This window comes from Periplaneta americana, chromosome 11 (genome assembly GCF_040183065.1).
Source record: "Periplaneta americana isolate PAMFEO1 chromosome 11, P.americana_PAMFEO1_priV1, whole genome shotgun sequence".
Taxonomy (NCBI): domain Eukaryota; kingdom Metazoa; phylum Arthropoda; class Insecta; order Blattodea; family Blattidae; genus Periplaneta; species Periplaneta americana.
In genome coordinates, this window is record NC_091127.1 from 119,421,090 (window position 1) to 119,440,837 (window position 19,748).

Sequence of the window (19,748 nt, forward strand, 5' to 3'; positions counted from 1 at the left end):
TTTTTCTCCTCTAATAGCCTATTAATTGTTGACGTAACAGATTTATTCTGTAGAAACATAAAAATAATAATTTTTACGTAGATTCTTGTATGCTCGAGGTTGCGGGTTCGATCCCGGACCAGGTCAATGGCATTTATGTGTGCTTAAATGCGACAGGCTCATATTAGTAGATTTAGTGGCATGTAAAAGAACTCCTGCGACGCTGATACAACCTCGGCAGTTGCGAGCGTCGTTGAAAAAATAATAAATTTTTAAAATTTTTTGTTTTCTCTAATGGTTGTGAAGTTATGAAATAATACATGTGGAAAAATTGTAACTTTTGTGAAATTTAGAAAGTAAAAAGTGAATGACTTAGCTGACCTGTATTGTGTTAAAACATGTCCATTTTAATAGCATAAATAAATAAACTATCACTAGATTCAGAAAATTCTGCGTAATGTTTTAATACAAGAAAAAAAAAAACAAAAAACCATTTTTTTTAAATATTCAAAAACTTTGTGTGGAAAAATATAAAACAAAATGTCCCTCTAAATATGTGGTTGAAAGTATGTATGTACTTATCTGCATAGAAGTAATTTTCAACAGATAATTTTATTTCTTGCTCAGTTCTGATGTTAAAATTTTTATTGGTCCTCAAATGGAAGAAGGAAACGTGAGAGCCCCAATATAATATGACGAGGACGACTGAGCTAGGCAGTCCTGAAAGACAACTTTTATGTATGTATGTATGTATTTATTTACTTGATGAAGATCTCGGAGAGAAAAAGACGAACGAAAAAAGAACGGAATAACTGACAAATACTGAAAAGTGGAAAGCCTGTGAAAGTAAAGCTAAGTAGCGGACGTTGTGATGTGTCAGTCGTGTTTCGATCCTGAGATAGCGTTGGCAGTGGACCAAGCTTCCAACACGTCTCTGCTATTTACAGATGAAACATCATTGACGAGGGAAAGAGTTTTCACTTTCATAATGAACACTTCTGGGAACACATCAATAGCTGTCATGCTATTCGAGATTCTAGCTTTCAACATGGCCTTCTATTGCTGGCGATAAGCTAACTAGCTCACCTCATCGTGGTTATTGTGATGTACCGAAGTACGTATGACATTTCGGTGCAGGAATTCTGCATTACCATATGAAAAAGGATGGGGGAGCGGAGAAAAGTTCTCTTTGGCACTGGGACTCGAACCCGGGTTTTGAGGTCTACGTGCTGACGCTTTATCCACTAAGCCACATCAGATTCCAGTTCCGATGCCGGATTGAATCCTCTCAGTTTAAGTTTCACCTCTTAGTTTCCCTTTAGTGGCCAACCCTCATGCACTGTGTCGCAGATGTGTGACAGTGGCACAATGTCTAACACACTATGTGCAGAGGTGCACTCATTACGAGTGACTAAGTAGCCGGGATCCGAAGGAATGAGCGCCGTCTTAAATCACTAAGTGGTTATATACGCATGTCATATTATTGCGATGTACCGAAGTACATATGATATTTCCGTGCAGGAATTCTGCATTATCATGCGAGTCCAGGTGCCGGAGAGAATTTTTCTCCGTTCCACCCATCCTTCATATTAATATCGTGGGTTCAGTTTTGAGTTATTTACATCAGCAAGTATTATATTGTAAGCGATAAGCTTACAGATCCATTGTGGTCTCATAAACTACACTTATTTTGGAAAACCCACTTCTCAGCATTACTACACAGGGAGACAATAGGCTGGATGCACAAGAACTACATATGTGAAATCGTACAGCAAAGAATCTTACAACTGAAAAAAAAATAGTCTATATGTATTGAGGGGTAGAATATACTTTCTTGTGTGAAGTCTATTCTCGTTTAAGTTGATTAACTTTTTTGTTTAATGAGTCTCAAAGGGCATAAACTTGAAACCACCTATGATAGACAAGTATTTTGCCAACTGAGCTACCAAGGCGGCATGAAATATTGAAAAAGTAATAAAAATTTAGAGGAAGACACAGAGTTTAAAATAGTGATGAAGATGCCAAAGATTATGAGATAATATTGATGACTAAGTGATAAAGACGAAATGAAATGAATATGATGAAAATAATGTAGAATGGAAAGAGAATGAAGTATGGAAATGATGAAGGACATTTATAAAGGACAATATTAAAATATCTAAGAAATATGTTTGATCATAATAAATAAAGCGAAATTGATATAGGAGGAGGAGAAGAAGATGAGGAAGAACGTGAGCTAGAAGAGGAAGATTAAAATAAACAAAAGAGAGTATAGGAGAATGTTGAGATAATGAGACAAGGAAAAGGTAGAACAAGGAAATAAATAAAACAATTAGGTCCTGGCAAATCGTAAGGCGATGCGCTACTGAAAATAATCGAATTTTGACAAATTGTACATATTTTTTTTATTTGCGCTCTTCATGAAAATTTTATCTCAATATATAACTTTAAAATTGATAAAAGTTGTATTAATGTACGAGTTATGTGTAACTAAAACTTTAAATATAGTTATCTCAAAAAATAAAATTTTCTACGTTTTCGATAAGTATTCATTTTATTTCTCAGTAGTTAAAGCAAGTGCAAGTGCCAAGTTGATTGACTGTATTGAACATAATTTTTATTGTTGTAGAATTATAAGTAAAGTCATATTATTTTTGTTAATATTTAAACTAGAGTTGAACAACGATCGTGTCTCGTGGTCAAGTGTACAATCTCAAGTAAAAAAATATTAACACTTTATTTAACGTTATGTTTTGTTTCTTAAAAATGCAAATTTATTTGAGAATTGTTATTTTCTATTTATATAAGTTAACCACAGGTAATATCATATAAGTTAATAGAACCACAACATTTTCATATCTAAGATACTATTCTGTATTGTCCTTTTGTCTCAATTAAACATTTATAATGTTATTTATTTCAGTGATGTATGTTCTTCAAAGTTACGAAATCTTTCCACGCCGACCAAATGCTATTTCGAGAATGATGAGCGAGACTCGAAGCGCACGAGAGTTACGAAACGAAACTCGAAAGATAAATGCAACGTACACAGCGAGCGAGAGCGGCAGTTAGTTTTGTTCATCTCTAGTTTGAACATTGAATAAATATTACAAATGAACAAATTATAGTGGGACATTACTAATGCTGCATTGCACACTATTATGCAGAGTTACCTTTAAGAAAAAATTAAATAAAAATAACAATCCTTTTAAAAATAGGATTTTCACTAGAAATTAAAAGTTAAACATAATAAGTTAGCCTACACTTTTTTAGAAAGTGTTTATGAGAAAAGATTGAAATTTATATGTAAATATGTAAATACTGTAAATATTTAAATGCTAGAATATGTAAATAGATTCTAGTATTTCATAGGTTAGGAATAGGAAAATAAGTTAAACTAAGAGGTAACAATATTATCTTGACAGTTACACATCGTAGATGAACTACAATAATCCATACTTAACCTAGAATAGCAACATAATAATATATAATGTAAATAGATAATGTACTTGAAGGTAAACTTAGGCATGTAGTATTACGATATTGATATGCATATTCAGTTAGACTAAACATTTCAACTGTCTAGCTCAAAAATTGTGGATTTTAGAAACATTAGTAGAGCATCACATCGCCTTAAAGTTCGAGGCGGCTGAAATATAAGTAAAATGAAGAGCAAGTGAGAAAGAGTCGTGTATAGGAATATATCCTATTTGAAATGGAAGGCTGAAGCAAGTGTCCTGCACTTTAGAAGTATTGTTAAATGAAGGACTATAGTTCCCGAATTGGATGAAATCGAATTCAGAGTGTTCATTTTCCAGCGTATTGGGATGTTTGCTTTTTCTGCGTCATACCATTTTCTTCCTGCCCTCGTATATGAGGAGTTAAAAGGGGGAGAAATGTGTGGGAGAGTTAGGGGTGAGAGGCGCGGCCACAACAAAGCTGAATTGGTAGTTGTGTGCGGGGAGCCGCCCCAGGCACTTGTGTGCCATTGTTGTGGTTAATGCTCACGGTTATTGGCTCCTCGAAATGGAGAAGGAGATAGTCCTACAGACTCACAAATGCTTCTGACACTGTTTTATACAGGATGTTTCTGAAGTCCATCATGATGTTAATCTGACACTGTAACCTTTTTCAGGTAGAAAAAAAAAAGTAAATTTATTAGTGGTAGTCATCGGTGGTTTTATTTTTACTATTGGCTCGAAATTTCGCGAATTCAAACTCGGAAGTGAGTAATGGGTTTTAAGGGACGATAAAAATCCCTAACATTCCTTCCTTCGAAAGTAAAGTAAAGTAAAATATCCTCTTCTTGTTAGATTACTTCTTTTGTCTACGGCATTATCACGATTCGACTTTATTATAGTAATGTGATTTGAGCCATCAGTCTGATGAGACATAGCACGCTTTTGGGGAGATTAAGTGACACTATAGTGGTACTGCATCAGAACCTTAAGCCTACATGGCTACATCGACAGATGGCATCATTAGCTGAGTCGCGGCATCTGCAAAGAAAGCAGCAGTATGGATTTCAAGTGAGTTCAGAGGACCTATAACCTTTAACATTTTCTTATGTCACTACGGGTCTATGTTAGATCAACTATCAGTTTCTGTCATTTGATACCTGTCGCTCAAATAATACCAAAATAAATTCAAAGCAACTGCTTTAACTCCCATGCAATTAGATATACTGTGCTCCAACCACGAGAAAGTCTCTCCGGGATGAAAGGCAGAGGGGTGATGCTGTGAATGAATGTTGATGTGATAATATGTCATAAGGTCACACACGTGGGTGCTCGTATATCTATTGGCTCGCTCTAACAGCACAAACAATAACATTGACACACACATGTTTATACTACCATAGTTACAAAATTAGATCACTGTTAATCTCCTGATCTTTTAATCTCTCCATACAGGAAATAACAAATGCAGGAGAGCGCATGATTTTTAAACTGACGTTATAACGATAATATTATCTAACTACTTCGCTCCAATAGATGACGCAATAGTAAGCACATTCCTTTCACGGTTGATCTCCTGGTTGGAGAACAGTAAGTAGAGGATGTTTTACGGTGTCAAACGCTTTTTGTAAACCTAAAAGATACAGACACAATTAATTGGGTTTGATTACTTTGCCGACAAGTTAGGTGTACATGGATCATAAATGACGATTCATTTTGCACAAACAAAAAGAGGGGAAACGTGATTTTTGTTCGAAATTGACCAAAATATCACCCCATACACCCTGAATGGCTGAGTGGTGAGACATCGAGCATATCATCCAGACAGGCCAGGTTCGAGTCCCGTTCAGGGCTGAGATTTTCATTATATCATATTTCGTAGAGGTGTTTTCTTAGGGATCTTCCTATATCTCACGATAGGCATTAATATTATTCCATCCGATCTCTATTCCATTGTCATTCCACAGCTTTCCCTGATTTCCGGATGACGACGCATATATGTGGCTGTTCAAGCGACAAGTGGATATACCTGCACGAAATCTGGATATACAATGAACCTTGGTGTAGTCAGGTGGTGTGAGTTTGGAGTGCGCGTAGCTGGAGAGTAAGAGCAAAAGATGTAGGTCGTCGCAGTCATGGTCTGAGTGCTCCCTTACATACGTACAGTTGTCAAAAAAAAAGTGGCCGCACTCGTGAACAGCGAATATTTTCAAAGTCCACTTCGGGTCGCGGCGATGTTACACGATGCATGTGCTTGTACAAGCATTTCCGGAACTTTGAAAGCGTTCCAGATCTGCGCCTCGTAGACCAGCGGTAGAGTGCTTGTTTAATGATTCATAGGTTGTGGGTTCGGCCTTCTTCAAGTTTTCATTTTATTTTATAATCGTTCTTTAGCGATGTAAATGATATTCAAATTATAATTTATATCCAGTTATCGTTCTTTATGGATATCACTTTATTTATATTTTGTTATCGTTCTTTAGAAATATGAATAAAATTCACGGCATCATTTGTATTCTGTTACCGTATTATAACGATATGAATAATAATATTTATTATTGTATCTCCAATGGGGGTTAGTCCTATTTTACATATGTATGTTAGGGCTATAGTTTTATACACAAAAAAGATAAGCATAAAGAGAAATGGAAAAGAAAATTAAATTAGCTTACGCGATGTAAACAAAAACATAAACAATCCGTGAATTAGCCATTGCGATTGCAAGACAAATATCAATTATCAATTTGAAACATACAAAAACATTAACAACACAGATACGTAACACTTCTATAACACAAATATGCAGCTTTCCGTACCATACATCATAAATTAATACACAATAGTCACACAAACACAATCAAACTATAATTACGACATTGGGGCGACATCAAGCATCCCATAACTGACTCACATACATAACAAATCAAGCATCCGTTGCAGCACATACACTTCAACATAGTAACCACACTTCTAAAAGTTACAAATTTGGCTCCAAGAAGAATAAATAGGACACTGTTACTAATTACTATTCTTCTACAATTTCTTAAATACATCTGTAATAAATCTGTGAAATTCCGATATTAATAATATTCAAGTTATCATTTATATTCTGTTTTCCTTCATTAGCATTATAAAATAATATTCAAGTTATTTACATTGTTATTGTTCTTTCGCAATATAAATAATCTGTATTTTATGTAGGGGAGAGTCGGGTAGTATCGGACATCGGGTAGTATCGGACAGTGCGTTTCTTTCATCTACCACCATATGGTAGTACCTGAATGGCATGGTTACGTTTCTCTATGCGACATCACAGAAACGTAACCATGTCAATCAGGTATTATCATCGTGTGGTAGATGAAAGAAACTCACTGTCCGATGTTACCCGATGTCCGATACTACCCGACTCTCCCCTAAGTATTTATTATAACACAAATAACCATCTTTCTTTGTAAAATAGATTATTTTTTTAGATAATTAAATACGTATTATATAATATCTTATATTAAATGAACAAACCGATATTTATTATTTATATTCTGTTATCTTTCTTTAGTGATATTGTATAAATAATATTCAAATTATTTATATTGTAATCGTTCTTTAGCGATATAAATAACATAAATTTAATATTAGGTTTGGAAAAATCCGGTTGCATAATACTGGTATTGGTTTTTCTTTTTGTATTATTACATTATACTATCTTGAACCACAATAAAATGAAAAGGAGTAACGAGGAATTGAACCTGAGACGTTGACATCTAAATTCCGACGTTCGTCCGCTGAGTTACGAGGGCAAAAGTGTGGAAACATTTTCGGAAAAATTGGCCCAATCACACTCTAAGATTTTCTGATTATTCGTAGAAGCTAGTCCAGGATGCGGGGGGCAAAGGCTAATAGAGATTTCCCGGTCTCTGATCGGGACAAACATCCTGATAGAATTAATATTTAACCCTTGCCGTGGCTTTCGGTGAAGTCCGGAGGGCCCAATTAGTCAAATCCACACTCCTCATCTCCACGCTTGGGCCCCCTGGAATCTAATAAGATGCAAAAGAGATAGTGGTGTGCGGAAAGCAATGGGATGTTACCGCGTTTAGGCCTATCCTTCCCAAGAAAAACTGCAAACATGAACAAAGGAAGCTTTTAATAGAAGAAGAAGGATCTTCTGCGGACCTCTGGAAAAAGAACTAAGGAAGAGACTAGTGAAGTGCTTTGTGTGGAGTGTGGCATTGTATGGGGAAGGAACGTGGACATTACGACGAAATGAAGAGAAACGAATTGAAGCATTTGAAATGTGGATGGGAGAAGAACGGTGCGTGTGAAGTGGACAGACAGAATAAGAAATAATATTGTGTTTGAAAAAGTGAGTGAAGAAAGAATGATGCTGAAACTGATTAGAAAGACAAAAAGGAATTGATTGGGTCTCTGGTTGAAAAGAATAATAGACGACATTAGGATTTGTGGATCATATGCTGAGACTAAGAGGAAGGCAGAAAATAGGAAAGATTGGAGATTGCTGGGTTTGCAATGAAAGACCTGCCCATGGACAGAACACTTATGTATGTGGGTATGTTCAGAATGCCTGGAATATCGTGTCTAAGAACTGTCGCTATTTGCAAAGACTAGTCGATTCCATGCCCACTCGACTGCAAGATGATCGAGATGAGAGGAAGATAGACTAAATATTGAATTGTGGCTTTTTGTTTTGTTTTTTGAACGCTTAATTGTTTGAATGTTTTAAGGCCGACGCCAGTAAATTTGTTTTGTTTATGCCACGAAAGATATTTTTATTGAGAATAAAATCTTTTTCTTTCCATTTGCAGCCACAATATCATAATGATAAAGTCATGGCATAATATATTAATGAACCTGATGTTAATTACTAAAGTAATCGTGAAAGAGAAAGGAGCCAATATGTATAGTTTGTCTCTCTCAAAAACAGAACAAAAAAGAACATAAAAAGCACGAGGTTGTAGTCGAACGCAGAACCTCATGAATAAGAGGCCTGAACGCTACCATTAAGCTATCGAATAACACACAGAATACTTCAATTATACCTGTAGATATCAGGCAACGTGGTCCAACAACATGTAACATCGCCTGTCTCCGAATTGTAGCGAAGATACCCGAAGGGAACTTTGTTTCAGGAGAGCGGCCACTTTTTCTTTTGACAGCTATACATACATACATACATACATACATACATACATACATACATACACAAAGGGGTCTTAAACATAAAGCATTAAGGGCCATATATAAAGGTGCAATCCTGCTCCTGTTTTCGTATGGGGATATAATTTATTTGAAAATAGGCTCATCAAAAAGATAGTAAATGTGAAAATACTGTAAATATTTAAATGCTAGAATATGTAGTATTTCATAGGTTAGGAATAGGAAAATAAGTTAAACTAAGAAGTAACAATATTATCTTGACAGTTACACATCGTAGATGAGCTACAATAATCCATACTTAACCTAGAATAGCAACATAATAATATATAATGTAAATAGATAATGTACTTGAAGGTAAACTTAGTCATGTAGTATTAATTCTCATTTGTTATGGAACATGCTGCACATACATACATACATACATACGCACTCACTCACTGTATAGGCCTAATGTCAATTAATTTCGTTGTCCTTAATAATAAATACCCATTTTCTGTTAAGTTTGAGCTCTCGCTTCTAGGATCTAATAACAAAAGTGACAATCTGTACTCATCAAAGGAAAACATACACAATACTTATGAAAACCATAAAAAATTCCGAATCGGAATAATGGGTGAAGTAAAATACTTCTAAGCATAAAGTTTGGAGATTTCCTCCCTCAAAAGAACGAGGGATCAATGGAATTTCGCGAGAAGTGGAATTCAATTTTCAGCTGTCATCGGAGACGTCGTTCAATTAATCACTTGGAGACAAGTCGGGTCGATTGGACTGTTGAAACTGAAGTGGCGCGTGATCGGGATGCCAACGAGCGCGGATAGCACATTCCAGTGTACTTGTATGTACGCTTGGTGAAGGAACAGTTCACCGAAATACTTTACACTGGCTAGGGACAGGAAGTTTCCAGGTTTGATTCCTGGTGGTGATGGTGCCAAAACTTGCACAACGGCTCCGAGAATCTCTCAGCCTGAAGTAAAATTGAGTACCATACCTTCCAAAGGAGTAAACGTAGGTCGGAGCGAGGTGCCGACCACATCATCTCATCTATACTTCGTTCCAAAATGTCTGACAGGAGAAGTAAAGATTGCCGACAGAGGAGAAGAGATGTATATTTGCTATTCAACCAATGGCAGAAGTTTCATTCCACGCTTGTGTTCGAATTGGCCGGGGGTAAAACGCTTGAGACCACCTATGCAGGCAATGTTTACTTCTCCTGTTAGACATTGTGGAACGAAGTATAGTGTCGAAGTCATGAAAGCATCAAGCCCTACCTCCATGCTTTTGCATGGGGTATAAGGGAATACTCTTACTTTAACTGGAAATTTAGAATGATATGGCGATAATACAGTAGAATAATGTTACGAGGGGATCCATTACTATCCGAAATAACGAACTGAGTATGATTCTACTTATTGCTTTTCTTATTTTCCTTTTGATTACAAGTTATATATTTTCAGAAGGCGAATTACAAGAAGGAGAAAAAATACAACTTTGTACTTCTCTTTTCGGATATTTAAAGCCGTTGTATCGGCTAAAAGCCCGTACTAGCTCGAGATTTCAGCCTATATTATTTTCTGCCAACGTTGGAATAGTTTTTAGATTCCACGACTGTAGAAATCGGTGTAGAAATTATGCTAACGTTGTTTACGCACCTGATTTGTAATACAAGCAACTTGCATAGCATTGAAAGTGAAGAAGTTGCCGAAGTATCTAGGCGAGGATCGAACCCTCATTGCAGAAATGCGGCAATTATTTTGGGACAGAGGAAATATTACTTGATAACGAATTAAGTTGCAATTACCAAGTAAAACATTTTTTTTTTAATCTGCTCGTCTGTTTACTCGTTAAGCCGGTTCAAGCATTTTCCTTTCCCGCGCCACTGAAACAAACATTAGTTCAAACACTCGTAATGCCGCACTTTGACTATTGTGACGTGTTGTTCACTGACTTAAACACCGAACTCTCAAACAGATTACAACGTGTTCATAATATGTGTATATATAAGATATGTGTGCAATGTTTGATGATAGACCATATTTCACCATTTTTCGAATCCTTATCTTGGTTCCGGCTCAACGATCGCAGAACTTTACACGGTATTTCTCTTCTATTTCAAATTTTGCGCAACCTAACCCCAAATTATCTGTCGTCTCGCCTTGTGTATTTATGCTCCAACCATAATCTAAATACTCGATCTCAGATCACCGGCACATTGAGTATACGTCTTCATAACACTTCTCGATACTTATCATTCACCGTGTCAATTTCTCGTCATTCGAACTTCCTACCTCATACCTTAAGGGGCTACCAGACATTTACTAATTTCAAAATACGGTTGTGCAATAGACTGCTTAGACTGTGAACTTTCCTAAAATATATTTTTTTTCTATTATGTGTTTTATTTTTAACATATAACTTTTGTTTGTTATTTTAACAGTTACTTCGATTCACTTTACTATAATTTGTTTGAGTCTTAGAATTAGATGTAACTAAACTTGTTATTTTCTTCTTCTTCTTCTTATTATTATTATTATTATTATTATTATCTTTATTATTAATTGTTTATTATTCCTGTATCTGCTATTGTATTGCTATTGTTCTAATACTGGTTGAGTGGAAGGGAAGGCTTTATGATCTTAACTCTGGCAGTAGAAATAAAGCTACTACTGCTACTACTACTAATGATAAATTACTATTATCAATGGCGGTGATTAGTGTTATAGCGGTTTTTTATGACGATCCATGATCTATGGTGTTGATTTTATGATGACTGAGGAATGGTAGTGCGGAAAGTTTATGACTCATGATGATAAGAATTATTATTGTTGACTAATAATAATTATGCACCATCTATTATAATAGATGGTGCATAATTTTTCATGATTGACGATCAATGGTCTCGCTATTTTATGACGATTAAAGATGATGGATTATAAGTGAAAATTATTGATTGGATTTTTGGTGATCTTAATTGATGGTGGTTCTTATTAAGAATGACAGTTGAGATAATTGATAATAATGATTGACGACTATTAACAATAATAACGGAATATTTCTGGTAATGTTTGATGTTGATTGGTGCTAGTGATAAATTGTATTGACTTATGTCGTTATGAATTCAGGATGATCGTGATTTATTATGGCCTTAATGATTTACAATGGTGGTGATTGAATATGTTGATTGGCGTGACTAAGGTTGGTAATATTAATGACAGTCATGAAATTTTATCGATAATTGAGGCAGTGAGATGGAAAACGGGACTGGTTATACAGAGGCCATTTTGAGGAGAACACAAAAAAAACTTCACAGACTGCATTGTACTTGTTTTAGCCACTTGTTTTTGGTATAGTTACTTTGCACTTGGCCAGATCTACTTCTCTCTCAAGGAGTCAAATTTTTTAGAAAACGTAACATATAGATTTTTTCTCCAATAATAGATCTCTACATGTTGACTATATATGGTCTTAATAATTCAATGAGGACGAGGGGTATCATATGAGCCGTTGAGAGCAGAAATGGTGTAAGTCAATTTTGACTTACACCACTTTTGCTCTGAACGGCTCAAATAAATAATATACAAAATACAATTCCTACTTACTCTTAGTTTTTTTTTTTCTCTCTCTCAATCTCTCTGTCCGTATATACATTTACTGGCAAAATATATATGCATGCCATTTAAATTTGTATAATAACGACCGAATCATTAGCCTAGTTTATATGAACCGTTCAGAGCAAAAGTGGTGTAAGTCAAAATTGACTTACACCACTTCTGCTCTGAATGGCTCATATATGAATATATATTATATAGAAAATAGTTTTGAAAATTCTTCATATGTCCTCTTTTTGATCTAAAGAAATGAAATTTCATAAAAAAATTAATTAATTAAATATGGTAATCTTTTTCTGGTATTATCTTACTATTATTATACAGGGTGATTCACGAGGATTTACCACCACTTACGGAGCTTATTTCTGAGGACATTTTGAGCAAAAAATGTCATATAAACATAGTTCCTCTCCTCAATATTTTCAGAGTTACACTAATTTAAAGTTGTTTGTAAAATACCCTTTTCTTTAGTTTGAATGTAAAAGAGTATGAACCATTCAGAAGTATAATTTCTCAATTGCCAAGTATTGTGAAACTAAAAATATGCTGTGAACTCCTTAGTTGCTTCGTACAGACATCTTTTTCTATTTTTAACTATAAAATTATATTATTCTTACGCACTTATCACAACAATTATTACAAATCACACCACTTCCACCGACTTGATTATTTGCAGTTCAATTTTTCATCCTAAGTTACAGTCTTGGAGAGTTTACAACACATTTTAAAAATTGTCGCCGTCCGCTTGAGTACACTTGGCCGCACGCTTGTGAACGACACTCGTCGCTCTACGTAACTGCATACGGCTATCTTTGAATTCCGTAGCGCTCGCGCTGGCTGCTTACTGCACGCTAACCAAGATCACGCATTGTTCACAGCAATGCGTTCCAATAACTAAACGTAACTTTGTAAATATTGAGAATAGGACCCATGTTTATATGACATTTTTTGCTCAAAATGTCTTCAGAAATAACCTCCGTAAGTGGCGGTAATTTCTCGTGAATCATCTGTATATACAATAAAAAACAAAGTTATATTTATAAACAAGTTGACACCTCGGTAAAACACTATCCAAATGGGTCATCTTCAATATATCTCACAACTCACGCCCAGAATCTTGGAATGCTGGATCATTTTGTTTAACACTGTATCTGGAAATGCGTGAAATACTTTGTTAGAAGAAGGGGTCTTAGTCACTTGACCAGTCCCGTTTTTCAACTTAACGCTAGAATTCTACAGTGTTCCACGCAAGTGACAACTTTAATATTTATATTAAACGATGAAGGATCGCTTATATAATATGAAACTATTCTTAACTCGGTTACCCCAAAATTGATGGCAAGTCCCGTTTTTGATCTCAGCTTCCCAATTGACGATTGAGGATGAATCATTATGATTAGTGATGCTGCTTATTTATGGTGACTTATGATTGATGAGAATTGACACAATTTAACCTCGCTCGTGGCTGATTGATTAGCCTATCTGCCTTCCACCATGGCGACTCAGGCTCCATCCCCGCCTGAACCACGATGAAATTTCTGATCGAAAAAGAGGGCGTAAAGCGGTTTTCTCTGTGCTCTCCCGTTTCCTCTCACCATTTTCAACATAATTCTACCAATATTCCACAATAACCCTCAATCTGCGAAGATCCGAGCCAGGCATTCAGAAAAAATAAAAGTAGCTGAAAGTGTTCACACTTCGTTTAATAAACACTATTTATAATTTAATTTTATTATATGTACGTCGTGTCTGGAATTTATGGAAGGTTGGTAATACTGTGATACGAGTAATATTGTGATAGTTCTTTCTGAGAATTTATTGCAATTTTACTGAGCGAGAGAAGGACCGCTTTTGTGCAGAAACTTGTCCACGAACATTCCCTTGAGGGTTTAGGTACAGCTTACAACAGTAACATTTTTGGAAATATCCAACGTTTTTTTCTTCCATTACTGTATCTTGCACAATAATGAAAATTGGTATGTGTAAAACACTGTCCTTCTGCTATAAGAAAAAAATATTTTTACGATTTAATTTTTTTTTTCAAAATTCAAAATGGTGGCAGTTTACTCTGCAGTGATGAAGCGTTTCCTTCATAACTCATAAACTTGTTATCTTTTTCAAGTCCCCTTTCTTTTATTTTATTACTGAAACTCATGTTTACAATATCAAATTCTCTCAGCTACATTCCTTAATAAATAATACAGTATTATTTTTATTTTCTCTTATAAGAAAATACTGATATTCGACCATTTTTAAAAGGAATTTATTTTTACCAGACACTCTATCAAAGGTAGAGAAGTGATCTTGCATCACATTGTAGATATGACATGCATAAATATACACAAAAAATTTCATCACAGAATGTTGGATAGTTTCTCAGTTATGAGTCATTCCACGTCAAATCGCACAGCAATAAAACACGACTTTCTCGGAAATGGTCGAATTTTTTTTTCATGAATTCCAGACATCAAATAAGGTGACCCGTATTGTTTTATTTCCACAATTATTAATTATTTGTGTAGTTATGACTATTTGAAATTACGCAAATTATGCGCGCACTGTTACATAAACTCACTTGGAACTCTGTGTATACATATAATTGAGATTTGCGGTTTGGCGCATTTGAAAGACTAAATACAACACTTTTTATTACTTTAGGCCTATCACAAAGAAATTTAAAATTTGGCCAATTTTTTAATCATTTCTTTTTCAAAGCAAAATTACTATATTAAATAGCAAAGTTAAAAATCTGAAAAAATATAGACTTGTTCGCTGATATATTATCTGTAAACTACTGCATTTATAAATGTGGGATCTGCACCCATACATTTGACATTTGTAACAATTTATTTTCCGGAGGCATGCACGCGCTCTCGATGCCCAGCTAATGAACTGCTTGCAGCCATAGGCTAGAAGGCTCCCGCGGAAAGTTTTACGAAATCCGCCATTGCATATAATAACTGATGTCACCACACTAATCATCAAATGATTAATACCTTAAGGAACAGTAAATATCTTATCTAAAATTATTTTATTATTGTCAGCTCAGCTAAGAGGGGAAGCCCTTCATAGTTCTGTATATTTATACTGTAATATAGCCAAGTGTTTGATGATAGCAAGGCTGGGTAAGGCAGTAAACTTTATAGCAGTAAACAGATGGCAGGAGACAAAATATAGAAGAGAAAAATAATCAGTCAGGGTTTGAATTTCACGGAGTGACGTGACTTCTATACAACATGAGTGAAGGTAAAGATCGCGTAATATATAACAAGTGTTTAAATCCATTTACGTTCCTAATCACGCTTTTAAAAAGAAAAGTACACTAAGACGCGTAAGTAACGACTTATTGATAAAGCTCAATTTAAAGGAATCTTTGAATGTGCAAATATGTGTTTCGTTCCGTGAAAATCAATCAATTTCTGGATAGGTCAGGTGAAATTATATGTGAAGCCGGTAGTTCTTGTGATATTAATAAATATGAATCAAATGAAAGTGCGGACAGAGAAAGTCATTATTCCAGTTCTTCTTCTAGCACTTCTATGGATACAGCGCTAGAAATCACCAATATTGAGGAATTAAACAAGAGTTTGATGTCAATAGAATCCCCTATCAAGAAAAGAAAGCTACAACAAAAACGATACCCCCGTGAAAAGCTTCAAAAAGTAAAAGGCTCCCTCGCATGTAAAGTTTTTCATGTAGAAGATGCATCGTCATCTCTTCAAACGTCAGCCATATTTTATTTTTGACGGAATGCAAAGAAATGTACAATCTGAAAATTACATAGTTATTGGAGACTTTTCTGAAAATTATTCATTTGTAATACAAGATTCAATACAAGGTGTGCATTGGAACATATGCCAAGCCACAATACTTCCTTTCGTAGTATATTTCGAAGGAGATACAGAAATTCGTCACAAAAGTATTGTCATCTCAGAAACCATGAAACATGACACCGATCCCTTTCACTTTTTGCAATCCGAAGCAATCAATTTCTTAAAGCAAGAATTCAACGATATGAAAAAAAAAATCATCTACTTTTCCGATGGATCAAGTTCATAATACAAAAATAAAAAGAATTTGAAAAATAATTGCTTACATGAAGACGATTATGGAATTAGTGCTGAATGACACTTCTTTGCAACGTCGCATGGTAAAGGTCCATGTGATGGCATTGGAGAAACTGTTAAAAGACTTGCCACGAGAGCCAGCCTATACAAGATCCTATAACAACACCAACACAAAAAAACATTTCTAAAGTGTCATTTATATTTTGTCCATTGAATAAGCACAAACACCACACTGAAAATTTGCAGGCCAGATACCACAATCTAAAACCAATAACTGGTGCATTAAAATTAGTCTTTCATTCCGTTGTCAAAAACTGAATATTTAGTAAAACAATTTTCTTTCGAGAAAGAAGGTAGGCGAATGAAAATTTAAAGTGTGAATGAAAACAAACATTTAAAAAGCATAATGTACAAATATTTGAAGATATCATAATAAGTAAATTAGCAGTGTTTCCTCGAGTGACTTGATCCGCACTGTGTGTAATGTTGCAACGTTCACCCGATCATCCAGCGCCGATATATCTCCCAGCGCGCTTCAAAGTTGCCGCACAGACCGCTACACATTGTTTCGTAAGTAATTAAATTTCCATTAAACTGTTGGAGATCCCATTGTGATTTTTTCTGGATTATTAAGAATACTTCAGTGCACCTAGTAGGCATTTTTTTTTTTTTCAGATTTTTAATGGGGCTATTTCACATTGATATCGAACTTTTAAAAATTGAATTATAAAAAAATATTGTAATAATTATATTAAAATTAGTTAGTAAATATTTAACAAAAGACTGTACTTTAAGCTTTTAAATGCATTAAAAAAAAATTAACATCAATATCCTCAGAAATATAACGCTTTAAATGTTGCATTGTGCGACATTTTTAACGAATTTTAACATGCAATATTTTAAAAACATGTGGACTTAGGAGGAAATAAAAATACACTTGTTGGTTTATTAGACTATAGAGTTGGTAAAAAAATATAAACGCAATCAGAAATATGAAGGTCAAAATTTGTATAATTTTGTGCGATTTGACGTGGAATGACTCTTATGTGGGAAACGCTTCGTCACTACATAGTGAACTGAATTAAAAAAAATGTAAATGTGTTTTACACATACTAGTTTTCATTATTGTACAAGATACATTCCTCCACTAGGAGGAAAAAAATGTTGAATATTTCCAAAATTTTATTGCTGTAAGCTGTACCTAACCCCTTAATACGTTGACGCAAAAAACCGATCTTCCTCTCCCGCAGTAAAATTATAATAATAAATTCTCAAAAAGAATTATCGCAATATTACTCGTGTCACAGAAATACCAACCTTTACCCTAAATTCAGAAGTTTGTAAAAACAGTAGGAAAAACATAACAGCGTAAACACAAGTGTGTTTGTAGGCTACTACACCAGAAAATACAGGTAAATAGGACTTTAAGTTAATATTCTCAAGGGAAAATTTGTCGGTTAGCTTGACAAGCTGAGTGATGTTGCACTGTTTATATTGCGCTTGAGAAGATGGGAATTCTTGCCCTATGAGAATTCCCTAGTGAAGTGTGAAATATTGCATCCAGGCTTGAGTAGAATGGCGGCATGTTGTGGGAAGCAATTTTTAGTCGACATCATAACATGTGTTTGGGGACCCCGGAGTCAACTTCCTGCAGCTGAAGCACTTTAACGGACAAGTTGTGAAGGCTGTGACCCTGTTTTTAGTTCGCACTGTGTTTGCTAATAATAACGGCGTTGAGTGGGGGCTTGTAAAAACCCTCTTCACATATTGAAATATATTTTCATTTTATAATGGGAAGTTATTGCCTTTGACTGCCATCGAAACATAGCTTAATTAGAGATGGGAATGATATATCGGTTTTTACGAAATACCGATATTTTCCTTTCGATATAGCGATATATCGATATCGAAATTTTGATTCAATATATCGTATAATATATCGGTTTTCTCATACATTTATCGACTTTTTTGGGGAATTATTATCATTATCAAAAACAACAAAATCCACACTAGACAACTCCGATAATTCCAAAGAGATGGCGCTACTGAAGGTGGACAGTTACATAATTGAGCAACCTCACTGAATACCTTGTTGTAATTGGCTGGACTGGAATTCAAACTGTTCAAATTGTTCAAACTATTCAATATGCAGCACCAAATTCAAAATACAGTGTGCGAACGTGAGACAGACGGAAGGTACATCTACTACTATTTTAATATTGTTATTAATGTTCTCCAAGCACGAGAGAAATTCACACCCTGACAGGGAACCGTCTGACCTCAAAACGGGTATTAAAACTTTTATTTCCATATTCTGAAATGGAAAGAGGAACAAGGATTTAATACCAATGTGACATTTTGTTTACGTCTATGATTTCTAAGCATAACCTAGTGCTGGCATTGTTTTCTTATTATATCTTTTAGTGCATAGAAATTCTATCCCAATAATCATCACCATTGTTGTTTGGAATGTTGGAGTGTAACAATAACTTGCAATGGGAACTTACTATAAAAGAATTGTATCAAATCAACTGTAAAGTTTGTTGAGACTTGTAACATTCTAAGTACGGTTTACTTACATTTAAGAATAATTACAAGTCTGTTTACTTACATTCAAAGATGATTAAGTTGTTAGGTAGAAAAGAGCATTATATCTGTGTCCTGGATTGAATCCTATACAACATTAGAATAATTGAATCGTGTTCCAATATCAAATACTCAACCATGTAGAGTTCACTTAACTCTTTCCCACTATATCATGTTCTCCAACCAGGAGATCAACCATGAAAGGAATGTGCTTACTATTGCGTCATCTATTGGAGCGAAGTAGATAGATAATATGATCGTTATAACGTCAGTTTAAAAACCATGAGCTATCCTGCATATGTTATTTCCTATATGGAGGGATTAAAAGACCAGGAGATTAACAGTGATCCAATTTTGTAGGGTAGTATAAATATGTGTGTAACATTGTTATTGTTTGTGCTGTGAGAGCGAGCCAATAGAGATACGAGTACCCACGTGTGTGACCTTATGACACCTTATCACATCAACATTCATTCACAGCATTACCCCTCTTCGTTTCATTCCGCAGAGACTTCCTCGTGGTTGGATCACAGTTTCCTTGCCTCCACCATATTTTTTATTTAGGTTAGACCTACATCGTATGGCATTGAAAATGTATTGCTTATTGTTAAAATTTTACATTTATGCTTTTCACTGTTATGATGTTAATTTCAATGGTAAAAAGGAATATCAAAATTTAAGTAATTGTGTTGTAATACAGTAAATGTACGCCTAAAAATGCAATTTGCTTACGAAATAGCGATATAATCGTTAGATATGTCGATAAATTTTCTGCGATATATATCGTTTATCGGAATTAGGTTTGAAATATATAACGCAATATCAATATATTGGTATTTAGTTTATTTTCTCCATCACTAATCTTAATAATGTCTTTT

At 34.8% G+C, this 19,748-nt stretch overlaps 1 protein-coding gene across 2 annotated transcripts in view; it reads left to right on the plus strand.

Moving 5' to 3' along the window:
- LOC138709287 (ras-related and estrogen-regulated growth inhibitor) overlaps positions 1 to 19,748 on the plus strand; it is a 343,718-nt gene that overhangs the window by 254,819 nt on the left and 69,151 nt on the right. The window lies entirely within an intron of this gene.